Below are 10643 nucleotides of genomic sequence, written 5' to 3' on the forward strand. Positions count from 1 at the left end.
CTAGATTTAATTCTTACTAACAGGGAGGAAGCAGTCACGCAGGTAGAGGTTGGAGGACAGCTAGTAGGTAACAGTGACCATAGGGAAATTAGGTACAATCTAGAATGGGAAGAAACTGTTAGAAATAAAAACACTAGTAAAATACCTGACTTTAGGAGAGCAGATTTTGAAGAATTAAAAAGGTACCTCCAAGGAGTGGACTGGCAAAGGATGCAGGGTGAGGTCAGGTCAGGGACGGAGTTCAGAGAGATAAGGCAGGATGAGGGAGGTGAGGTGAGGCTCCAGAAGGGAGGAGGAAAGAGGAAGGGGGGAGATAGGTGTGAGTATGTTGGAATGTCAGGTCATGCTGAAATGAGAGAGGTAAGGTCGAGGCGAGTTGATGAGGGAGGGGAGAGGATGGTAGGGAACGAGATGAGGGGTTTAGGTGAAGTAAATGTAGATGAATTGTATAAATATTTCGTAGATAAAGTTCATACAGGTCAATTAGCAAATATCCCGTATAAAACAATAAGATCACAAAAAAATGACCCTAAATGGATGACTGCTAGGTTAAAGCATTATATAGGGCGTAAGAGAAGTATATGTAGGAGATTAAGGGCAGGTGAGGAAGTTTTAAGGACACAGTATAATGAATTAGTTAGAACAGTCAGGAAGTTAACGAGGAATGCTAAGGACAATTATGAATTAAAGGTAGCCAGCCAGGCGAAGACGGACCCCAAGGGATTTTATCAGATATACAGGACGAAAAATAAGGATACTGTAGGTCCATTAAAGGCAGCAGATGGGGAGCTGGTTAGTTCTGGGGAGGAGATTAGTAAACTTCTGAATGATTATTTTTTAACTGTCTTCACTCAGGAAAACATGCAGGATATGCCAGATAGTGAACAGGTGTTTAGAGCAGATGAGTATGAGAAGCTGACGGATATTTCCATAACTAGGGAGATAGTGGAGCAGGAGATAGATAGGCTAAAAAAGTTCAAGTCACCAGGACCTGATGAAATATATCCCAGAGTACTGAAGGAATGTAAAAAGATTATTAGTGAGCCGTTAGTTTCTGTCTTTAGGAAATCACTGGAGTCGGGTGAGGTACCAGTAAATTGGAGGCAGGCTAATGTAGTACCCATCTTTAAGAAAGGGGATAAAACTTTAGCGTCTAATTATAGACCTGTCAGCTTAACTTCAGTTGTAGGTAAAATGTTAGAGTCAATAATAGCCAGGAACATTAGGGAACATTTAGACAAACATAACTTGATAAATCAGTCACAGCATGGCTTCACGAAGGGGAAGTCTTGCCTGACAAACTTGTTAAGTTTTTACAGTAAGGTGTACGAGGCAGTAGATAATGGTGATAGTTATGATATCTTATATCTGGACTTTAGTAAAGCATTCGACAAGGTGCCCCATCAAAGGCTCCTGAGAAAGGTTAGGGCGCACGGGATAGATGGGAAGGTGTTAGGTTGGATAGGGTCATGGCTTGGTAACAGGCGACAGAGAGTGCTAATAAACGGCTCGAAATCCGAGTGGGGTCATGTCATTAGTGGGGTGCCACAGGGATCAGTATTAGGGCCATTATTATTTCTAATATATATCAATGACTTGGATAGTGGAATTAGTAGCGATGTTAGTAAATTTGCGGATGACACAAAGATAGGTAGATTAATTAGGTCAGAAGCGGATGCCATCGCCTTGCAGACAGACTTAGATAGAATGAATGAATGGACGGATAGATGGCAAATGCAATTTAATATCAATAAATGCAAAGTGCTTAGCGTAGGTAGAGGAAACCCACACAATAGGTACACATTAAACACCCAAACTCTGGTAGGTACAGGGTACGAGAAAGATTTAGGAGTTATAGTTAGCTCTGAACTCCGTCTAGGGAAACAATGCATAGAAGCCAGAAACAAGGCAAATAGGGTACTAGGATTCATTTTTAGGAGTGTTAAAAGTAGAAGGCCGGAAGTAATATTAAAGTTATACTTGGCGCTGGTCAGACCTCATCTAGACTACGCTGTGCAGTTCTGGTCCCCACATTACAGGAAAGATATAGGTCTATTAGAATCAGTACAGAGGAGAATGACTAAAAGGATTCAGGGGATGAGGAGTATTCCTTACGAAGCGAGGTTGAAGCGGTTAAATTTACATTCTCTAGAGAGACGTAGGTTAAGAGGGGACCTGATAGAAGTCTTTAAGTGGTATAAGGCTTATAACAAGGGAGATGTAAGCAAAATTCTTAGGATCAGCAACCAAGGTAGAACAAGAAATAACGGGTTCAAGCTTGAAAAATTTAGGTTTAGGAAGGAGATAGGAAAAAATTGGTTCTCAAATAGAGTGGTAGATGAGTGGAACGGACTCAGTAATCATGTAGTTAGTGCCAGGACACTAGAGAGCTTTAAGAGAAGATTAGACAAGTTTATGGATGGGGATAACAGATGGAAATAGGTAGGAGTGTTTCATACAGGGACTGCCACGTGTAAGCCTGGTCGCTTCTTGCAGCTTCCCTTATTTCTTATGTTCTTATGTTCTTATTTATCACTGATTTTTCTGTTATTGTTGATTACGTAGTTCAGGTTATCACAGGCAGCCTCGTAAGGGCCAACAGGGATATTAATGTTCGTTCTTCCTTGTGTCCCTTTGTGTCCTCTGGAAAGTCGTGTAAATGTATAAGATAAGTGGAAGATGAAACAGGACACTTTTCATAGCATCAAAATTTTCGCATCTTGATATGAAAAATAAAATCGTGCATCTTTGTAAACAATAGCACAGTAATTCATATGAATACTCCACATTTCGTTGTTTTCTTAGTAATATATACATGTCGCAGATGTCCCCAGCTTTATGAAACGACTTACTTTCACACAGTAATAGTGATGATGTTCATACTCCTCCTCCTCCTCCTCCTCCTCCTCCTCCTACTACTACTACTACTACTACTACTGTTACTACTACTACTACTACTACTACTGCTACTACCACTACCACTACTACTGCTACTACTACAACTACTACTACCACCACTATTAGTAATGATAATAATGCCAGTGTGCCTATTTGCTATAATCATCATCATCATCATCATCATCATCATCATCATCATCATCATCATCATCATCATCACCATCATTCCTGTTTCAGTGGGTATTATTACCTTCTCAGCAGCACAAACCTGTCACTAAAGGCTGCACAAAGTAGTGAGCGGATCACGTGAGCACCTGATACCCTTAATCTCCGGCATATCCCGCGTGTCCTCCTCCTCCTCCTCTTCGCCTCACGAGCCCGACAGGTGGCAGTCACGACGTATTTGCGGCGCCCAGCTTTCGTGATCCCCTGTGAACTCCCACCCTCACGCGGCCGCCTCCTGGGTGTAGTGTCCCGCCCCTTCCTTCCCGTCTTCTCGCACCCATTTCTTTTGCCGTTTCCCTAAAGTCACGGGTTAGCGCCATGTAGGGTTATAGTTTACGAGGCTCCTCCGGTTGTCTCTGCCCCTCGCGTCTTCCTCCGTGACTCCCATCCTTTGCAGTTTTGACGTAATTCCATTCCTCCATCTCGTTCTCCTTGCTTTCCCTCCATCTTCTTCCCTTCTCGCATCCACTGATCGCTGACAAAACACATCAATTATCGCCCATTCTGACTTCACACTCCCTCGCTCTCCCTCTTTACTCCTGTGTGAAAATTCTGATACCTTGACTTTCTCCTTCTTTCCCCTGTTTGTTTGAAAGTTTATTCGCCTGTTTGCTTGAGTGTGTGTGTGTGTGTGTGTGTGTGTGTGTGTGTGTGTGTGTGTGTGTGTGTGTGTGTGTGTTCGTTGTTGTTGTTGTTGTTGTCGTCATATTTTTATCATGTTTATGGCAAGGGGATTTTTGTTTTACTGTCATAGAGAGAGAGAGAGAGAGAGAGAGAGAGAGAGAGAGAGAGAGAGAGAGAGAGAGAGAGAGAGAGAGAGAGAGAGAAGCAGTAATAAGAACTCGTTACAATGCCTCCAGCCGCAGTACGTGAGAGGTCAAGATCATCAAGGCAGAAGAGGAGAGGAGTTAAGACGCTCTCTCTCTCTCTCTCTCTCTCTCTCTCTCTCTCTCTCTCTCTCTCTCTCTCTCTCTCTCTCTCCCTCTCTCTCTCTCTCTCGTACCCGTGACCCGCTCACTTGCCACACCTCACCCACTATATATAACCTTCCTGCTTCACTGCCGCGCCATCTTCTTTTTCTCCGTCTACACCGATATATTATTGGAAAAACTTAACCTGCTATAGGAAATGCGTGAAAAAAACAACAACTATTTTTGACGGTATAGAAAAAAAAAGTTAATTCTCAGGTAAGAAAAAAATTGACACTCACGGTTTTGCATTTCCATCACTCAGGCTCATACCAGGTTAGAGTCTTCTCATTAGTACACTAGGGGATCTGCACTGGTTCTCAAGGGTGAGGTGCGCGATGTGGCACAAGTAAGAAGCATCACTGTACTGGCAAACTGTTAGTGTACTGTGAGTGAGGGTGGAGTGAATCGTGATCCAGAAGCGGAGAAGACCGATTGGTTCAGGGTGATAATCCAGGTTCTGTTTATTACTTTCTCCCCCCTTCAGAGAGAGAGAGAGAGAAAGAGAGAGAGAGAGAGAATCATGTGCAGTCATCGAAGAGTTGTGTAAATTAGATAGGTACATAGGAAGATGGATAAATACGTAGATAGACAAACAAACAAATAGATAGATAGATAGATAGATATATAGCGAGAGAGAGAGAGAGAGAGAGAGAGAGAGAGAGAGAGAGAGAGAGAGAGAGAGAGAGAGAGAGAGAGAGAGAGAGAGAGAGAGAGAGAGAGAGAGAGAAAGTGGAGGTCCATTGTTGATGTGCAGTGTTTGGTGATCCGTGCAGGCAGTTTTTAGCCATTTTGTACTATTCTTTTATTTTATCATTTCCACGAGTGACGGAGCACCGCGGCGCTGCGTCATTAGTGAGTTTCCAAATATATTTCAAACTTGGCCACTCGCTGCTGCCGGTGTGCAAGCATAAACACATGAGAAATTCCTTCACAGCCTGCTTCCCACGCCCCGCTGAGGTGACCACACACACACACACACACACACACACACACACACACACACAGTCCAAGTGCTTGATCCATCTAATTTGAACTATACTTTGAATAGGATTGTATTTCATCTACGGCTTGTTAAGCTTGTTAGGTTAGCTTGGGGCAAGATAGATAAGTTAGATTAGGTTAGCTTAAGTATGGTTTGGTTAGGTTAGGTTTTGGTTATGTTAGGGTTAGGTTAAGTTAGGTTCGATTAGGTCAGGTTAGGTCATGTCAGATTAGGTTAGGTTTCCTCAGATTAGGTTAGGTTAAGTTGAGGTAGATTAGGTTAGGTTAATTTAGCTTAGATCAGGATAGATTGGGTATATTTTATAGACTATCGTACATAAGGTGACATTTTTAGGGTCATCACAACTGCATTGTATCCATATTTCACTGCGTATTGAACATAAGACTAATTTTTAACCATCATTCCTGCTACCACCACTACCACCACCACCACCACCACCACCACACAACACTCGTGCCGTGCCGTGTCGAAGTCAGGATGCCAGAGATTAATATATCAATTAGCCCTGAGTGGTCTCCCCAACTAATGACCCTAATCGTCTTCCTTAATGACACCAACTATCAATACCACCATTACCTCCCCCTACATTCCTCGTCCTTATAAAACCCCAGTGCTTCTGTGCTTCCCCTTTTTATCCTTCTCCAGTGATCTCTCCTGTTCTTCAGCTACCACCGTCCTGACTTGCACTACAGAAAAAGCTGTTTCCGTATGTCCCTGTAGGCATTTCTTTTCGTTTATGATATAGCAAAATTATATTCTACATCCTTGCAATATTTCGACTCAACGGATAGTGGTGTTTGGGTGATCCTTCCAGTATAATAAGAAACTTTGTATTAGTTCGTAAATGTTTATTCTACTTTCTTTTAAGGTCAATCTAAATTTAAAAATGCATGTTACTTGTTTATTTAAGGCATGAAGACTACTTTAGATAAACACAAGCTGGATAATCTTAACCTAACCTTAGCTAACTTAGTATTAGTTCGTAAATTTTTATTCTATTTCTTTTTTTTAAAGGTCAATGTAAATTAAAAATGCATGTTACTTGTTTATTTAGGACATGAGGACTACTTCAGGTAAACACAAGCTGTATAATCCTGGCCTGAGGAGGAGTGGTCACAGACAAGCAGCCTCAAACCTTGCTGATGTCAGTTTTAATCACAGACTATATAAAGCAGCAGCACTGGTGTAAGTAATGATCGAATTCGCAATGTTTGAAAAAAAAAAAAAATGGAGATATCTAAAACCAATGTTCTAAATAGTTTTACTGGATAACTCTTTCAAAGGTATGGGTGTCCTTTAATAATATTGAAATCTCTGTAAAAAATCGTTTGCATGGACACTCAGACACACAAAAAAGAGAGAATAGGAGGTATATCTTGTCTTGACTAAGGTGCAGAACTATTTAAGAGACAATAGCCCAAAAATAAGTGTTTAGAAACTCGTAAGTATGTACTGAGGAATAATGATCTAGCAGTGAATGAGTTAATTTGCTACGTGAGTTGCACTTGACTTAGGATCATATTCTGAAACACTTTCCCGCTGCACCTTCACTTCATTCAAAAAGCTTAAGCTGAAATTACACAGTTTTTAAGGGTTTTCTATAGTTCTAGTGACAGATCAACAACATTTCTACATCATTAACAGAAGAAACAGTCTTGATAACCCGGCTAATCATCTTCCTGCCCTTTGAAAATAGTCGTGGTGAGAGCAGAGCGTTTCTGAATACCAGCCCAAGCTGAGTCGCGCACGGCGGCTCTCCACCCCATACGTCTCCCACAACGTCGATCTAATATACTTACCACTCTCCTTCTCCACCTCTCCCCCCATTCCTACGCCCCACACACGCTCCCATGCCTGAGCCGCGCCAGGTAGCGTTGTGTTGTTATGGTCGCCTACGGACAGTCCCTCTCCCGGTATGGTCGTCAAGTCAGCTTTGTGTCAGGAACCATCATAAGGATGACCACTAACGGCAGGATTGTAGGGGATTACAGACCGTATTACTGCTCAGGGATTATATGGTAAGTTAAATGTACCTGTTGTTCGGGGGGTGTTCCAGGAGAGGTGAGGGGGAGGGGAAGGTGACGGTCACGCATGATTTCGGTAGTGGTGGTGATTGTGGTGGTGGTGGTGGTGGTGGTGGTGGTACACGTGATGGGCAGTTCTTCGTGTGTAAGACGAACAACAGAGAGAGAGAGAGAGAGAGAGAGAGAGAGAGAGAGAGAGAGAGAGAGAGAGAGAGAGAGAGAGAGAGAGAGAGAGAGAGAGAGAGAGAGAGGCTCTGAACACTGGTCGCGGATTACATACACACTATGGCCTACTTTTACATAACGAAAATTCTCACTGGGTTAACTTGGAAGGAGGACCTTGTCCTGTTATATATTGTTTTGTACAAGAAATATCAAAATTTAAATGTCGACTCTACTTTAATCCTTTATATATATATATATATATATATATATATATATATATATATATATATATATATATATATATATATATATATATATATATATATATATATATATATATTCTAAAATAACTATTTTCAGTTTTCGTAATATTTTCCTTAATATTCATATCTTCCACTTTAATTTACTGAAATAAAAACAAATTATTCAAAAGTCTTGATTCGTTTGAGTGTAGCAAAGCTTCCCAGACAAAACTGTCATGCCAAATAGAGCATCTGCATAAGTGTCTGTACATATAACGAATGTTTAAGATGCATTTATAAATGGAGACATTAGTCCAGTAACTAATTCTAAGCAGATTAGTCCTTAGCTCCGAGTTAAAGACCCGTATAGCCGCCCCGTCAGCCAGCTTGTTTTTTTTCGCTTGAAGATATGTGCGTAAGGAGAGTGATCTCGACTGCATTTGACAGGCTCTAGTGGAGGGTACTGGTATTTCCAAGGGCGTTTTCTTGATTATCGTGAAAGCTCAACAAATATTCTGCACCATCGATGGAGGGTAGAGGTGGAAAAAAACACTCATGAAAACCCTTCGAGTAATTATCTCTGTGGCCTTCAAAAGAAGGTCAAAGTGTTTAGGACGTGGGCTTGTGGCAGTGAAATGTAATACTTGTGCGTCGTATTTCTGGTGGTTCTCAATGGTGATAATCACGATGTGAATTTGATGTTGAATTGAATTGAATTGAATTGAACTGATTGAATTTAAAGGCCAGAAATATAACACAGATATATACAAAGCATTTTTCAGTTAAGAAGTGGTAATCACTAGAAGACTCCCAGAATCAATTGCTCGTTCGGAAACTATTGGTGGTTTTAAGCACTGATTAAAAAAAATGTTTCCAGGAAAACAGGCTTTTACTAACAAGAATTATGTTTTCTCCAACAGATAACCGTTTCTTATCATTCAGTTGCGAGGTATGTGTGTGTGTGTGTGTGTGTGTGTGTGTGTGTGTGTGTGTGTGTGTGTGTGTGTGTGTGTGTGTGTGTGTGTGTGTGTGTGTGTGTGTGTGTATGCGTGCTTCACACCTGGTGGCCTCCAACCCCTCCCTCACTGTCAGACCGTCATTAGGTGGACGCGAGCCCCTCCCAGAACATTTCATGGCCGTGAGCAAATCCCCAATAACCAATGGAAAATACCTCAGCCTCGGCTCCCTCTCATCACCGGCCATTAATCCCCAGAGCCTAATGGACTATACAACAGAATCCTCCATTGTTGGGGATCGGGGGGAAGTAGGCGTAGGTAGTTGAGGATTGGGGAAGCGAGAGTGACCTGGATGGGATTGGGGTGATGGGTGAGGACTGAGACTAAGGAGTACATTTGAGGACTGGAGTGGGGAATGGGGAGTGGGGAGTAGGTACCGGCGGGAGGGGCTGGGTGCACTTCGGAATGGGTCTGGGCACTGGAGTGATGTACAGATTCCGATCATATCAGGCGGAGAACAGACACTCACTACAGGGAAGGGTCGACGCCCGTGACCTTGTAAGAAATCCACCTCCTCGCCTCCTGCCCTCCCCATCTCATCCTTCCCGCTTTACTCCCCCGCACCCCACACTACTGATTCTCCTTGCCAGCTCAGAGCAGGTCACGTGTGGGATTATGTGGGTAAAAACCGCGTTTTCTATCATTTAATTTCAGCAGGTTATGCTTCACATTCTTATGCTTTTCGGTGTTGTAACTCCACTACTTCTAACTGACTGGAGTGGAAGTTACTAGAGTGTTTTTTTATTTTTTCGAGTGTTTACATGATTCTAGTGATGGTTGAACAAAAAAAAAATTGGCACAATGGAGAAAAAAAAACTTAAGGGAACTCGAAAAATCATTAATGTGGTCTTTGAAAATAATCGAAAATAATTTTTTTTTTATGAGAGCACAAAACATTTTAGAATACAGGTCCTGGTCTTTACTACCCTGCATATCATATTTTAGATTAGTTTTAGCGTAGCCAATCACAAACACCCTCGCAATGATTATCTGCTCCACTGCTGTCTGTTCTCCCTTCGTGTTTCTTTGTTCCATTTGCAGTTGTACTGTCCAGTGTGTCGCGAATGGTGGTGTGATGAGGTAAGCTGTCTTGTGTCCTGTCTAAATGGAGGTGATTCGCAATAACTGTTAAAGAAAAAACCGTCTGGTGTCGGTGTTTTTTCTGCGTGTTCTCATCATTGGTTGTTAGGTTGCAGTTTTAAATTTTCTCTAATAGTACAGTTTTGTAACATTTTCTGCGTATTATGAAATGACTGATTGATTATAAGGCACCAGAACAACATACGGCCTCATTCGGTTCATTAGGGAGAAGCGGCGAATGACTACACACACACATACACACACACAGACACACACACACACACACACTCAAGGGGCTCGTGGTGTTATACTGTCAGCCACACTCACCATAAAACAGTCTGAGTTTCGCCGACACCTGGCGTCCCGCTCAGCCCCGGACGACGTGAACTGCGGGAACACAGAGAGAGAGACAGGCGTTAGTGGCGCGCGTCAGTGTGCCCTTAACACAGACGTTGCGGGAGAATGTATATCAAGTAGTGCTGGAAGAGCGGGGAGTTATGTGCTGGGGTTATATAAGGGCGAAATGGAAGAAAGAAAGAAAGTATGCTGTAGTACATGTGTGTGTGTGTGTGTGTGTGTGTGTGTGTGTGTGTGTGTGTGTGTGAGTGTGTGTGTTCTCTATCAAGTAGTGTTGAAAAAAAAATATGTAAGTAAAATAAACTAGGGTATGTGCGTGCGTGTGTGTGTATAGTGTGTGTGTGTGTGTGTGTGTGTGTGTGTGTGTGTGTGTGTGTGTGTGTATAGTGTGTGTGTGTGTGTGTGTGTGTGTGTGTGTGTGCATACATCTATTTCACATAGTATATAATATATATAACCTAACAACACAAAAAAAAAAAATCACACAAAAATAGAAAAAAAAAGAGAAATGAAAACAGACATGAATATCACCATCACGAAAAAAAAAAAAAGATGAAAAAACTTAAACTACAAATCCCAGAGAGAATATTTTCCCTCCGCCTCCTCCACGACACATCTATCAGCATGTCTCAATACATCTGTTATCTGTGTATATATATCTT

General features: G+C 42.0%; 1 protein-coding gene across 1 annotated transcript in view; it reads right to left on the reverse strand.

Moving 5' to 3' along the window:
* LOC135099933 (uncharacterized) overlaps window positions 1–10055 on the reverse strand; it is an 18187-nt gene extending 8132 nt beyond the window's left edge. Inside the window, exon 1 of the mRNA XM_064002653.1 lies at window positions 9952–10055. The gene's annotated coding sequence lies outside the window, so the exon portion shown is untranslated. The remainder of the gene's footprint in view (window positions 1–9951) is intronic.
* Window positions 10056–10643: the final 588 nt, after the last annotated feature.

The sequence above is a fragment of the Scylla paramamosain genome, chromosome 4 (assembly GCF_035594125.1).
Source record: "Scylla paramamosain isolate STU-SP2022 chromosome 4, ASM3559412v1, whole genome shotgun sequence".
NCBI lineage: Eukaryota > Metazoa > Arthropoda > Malacostraca > Decapoda > Portunidae > Scylla > Scylla paramamosain.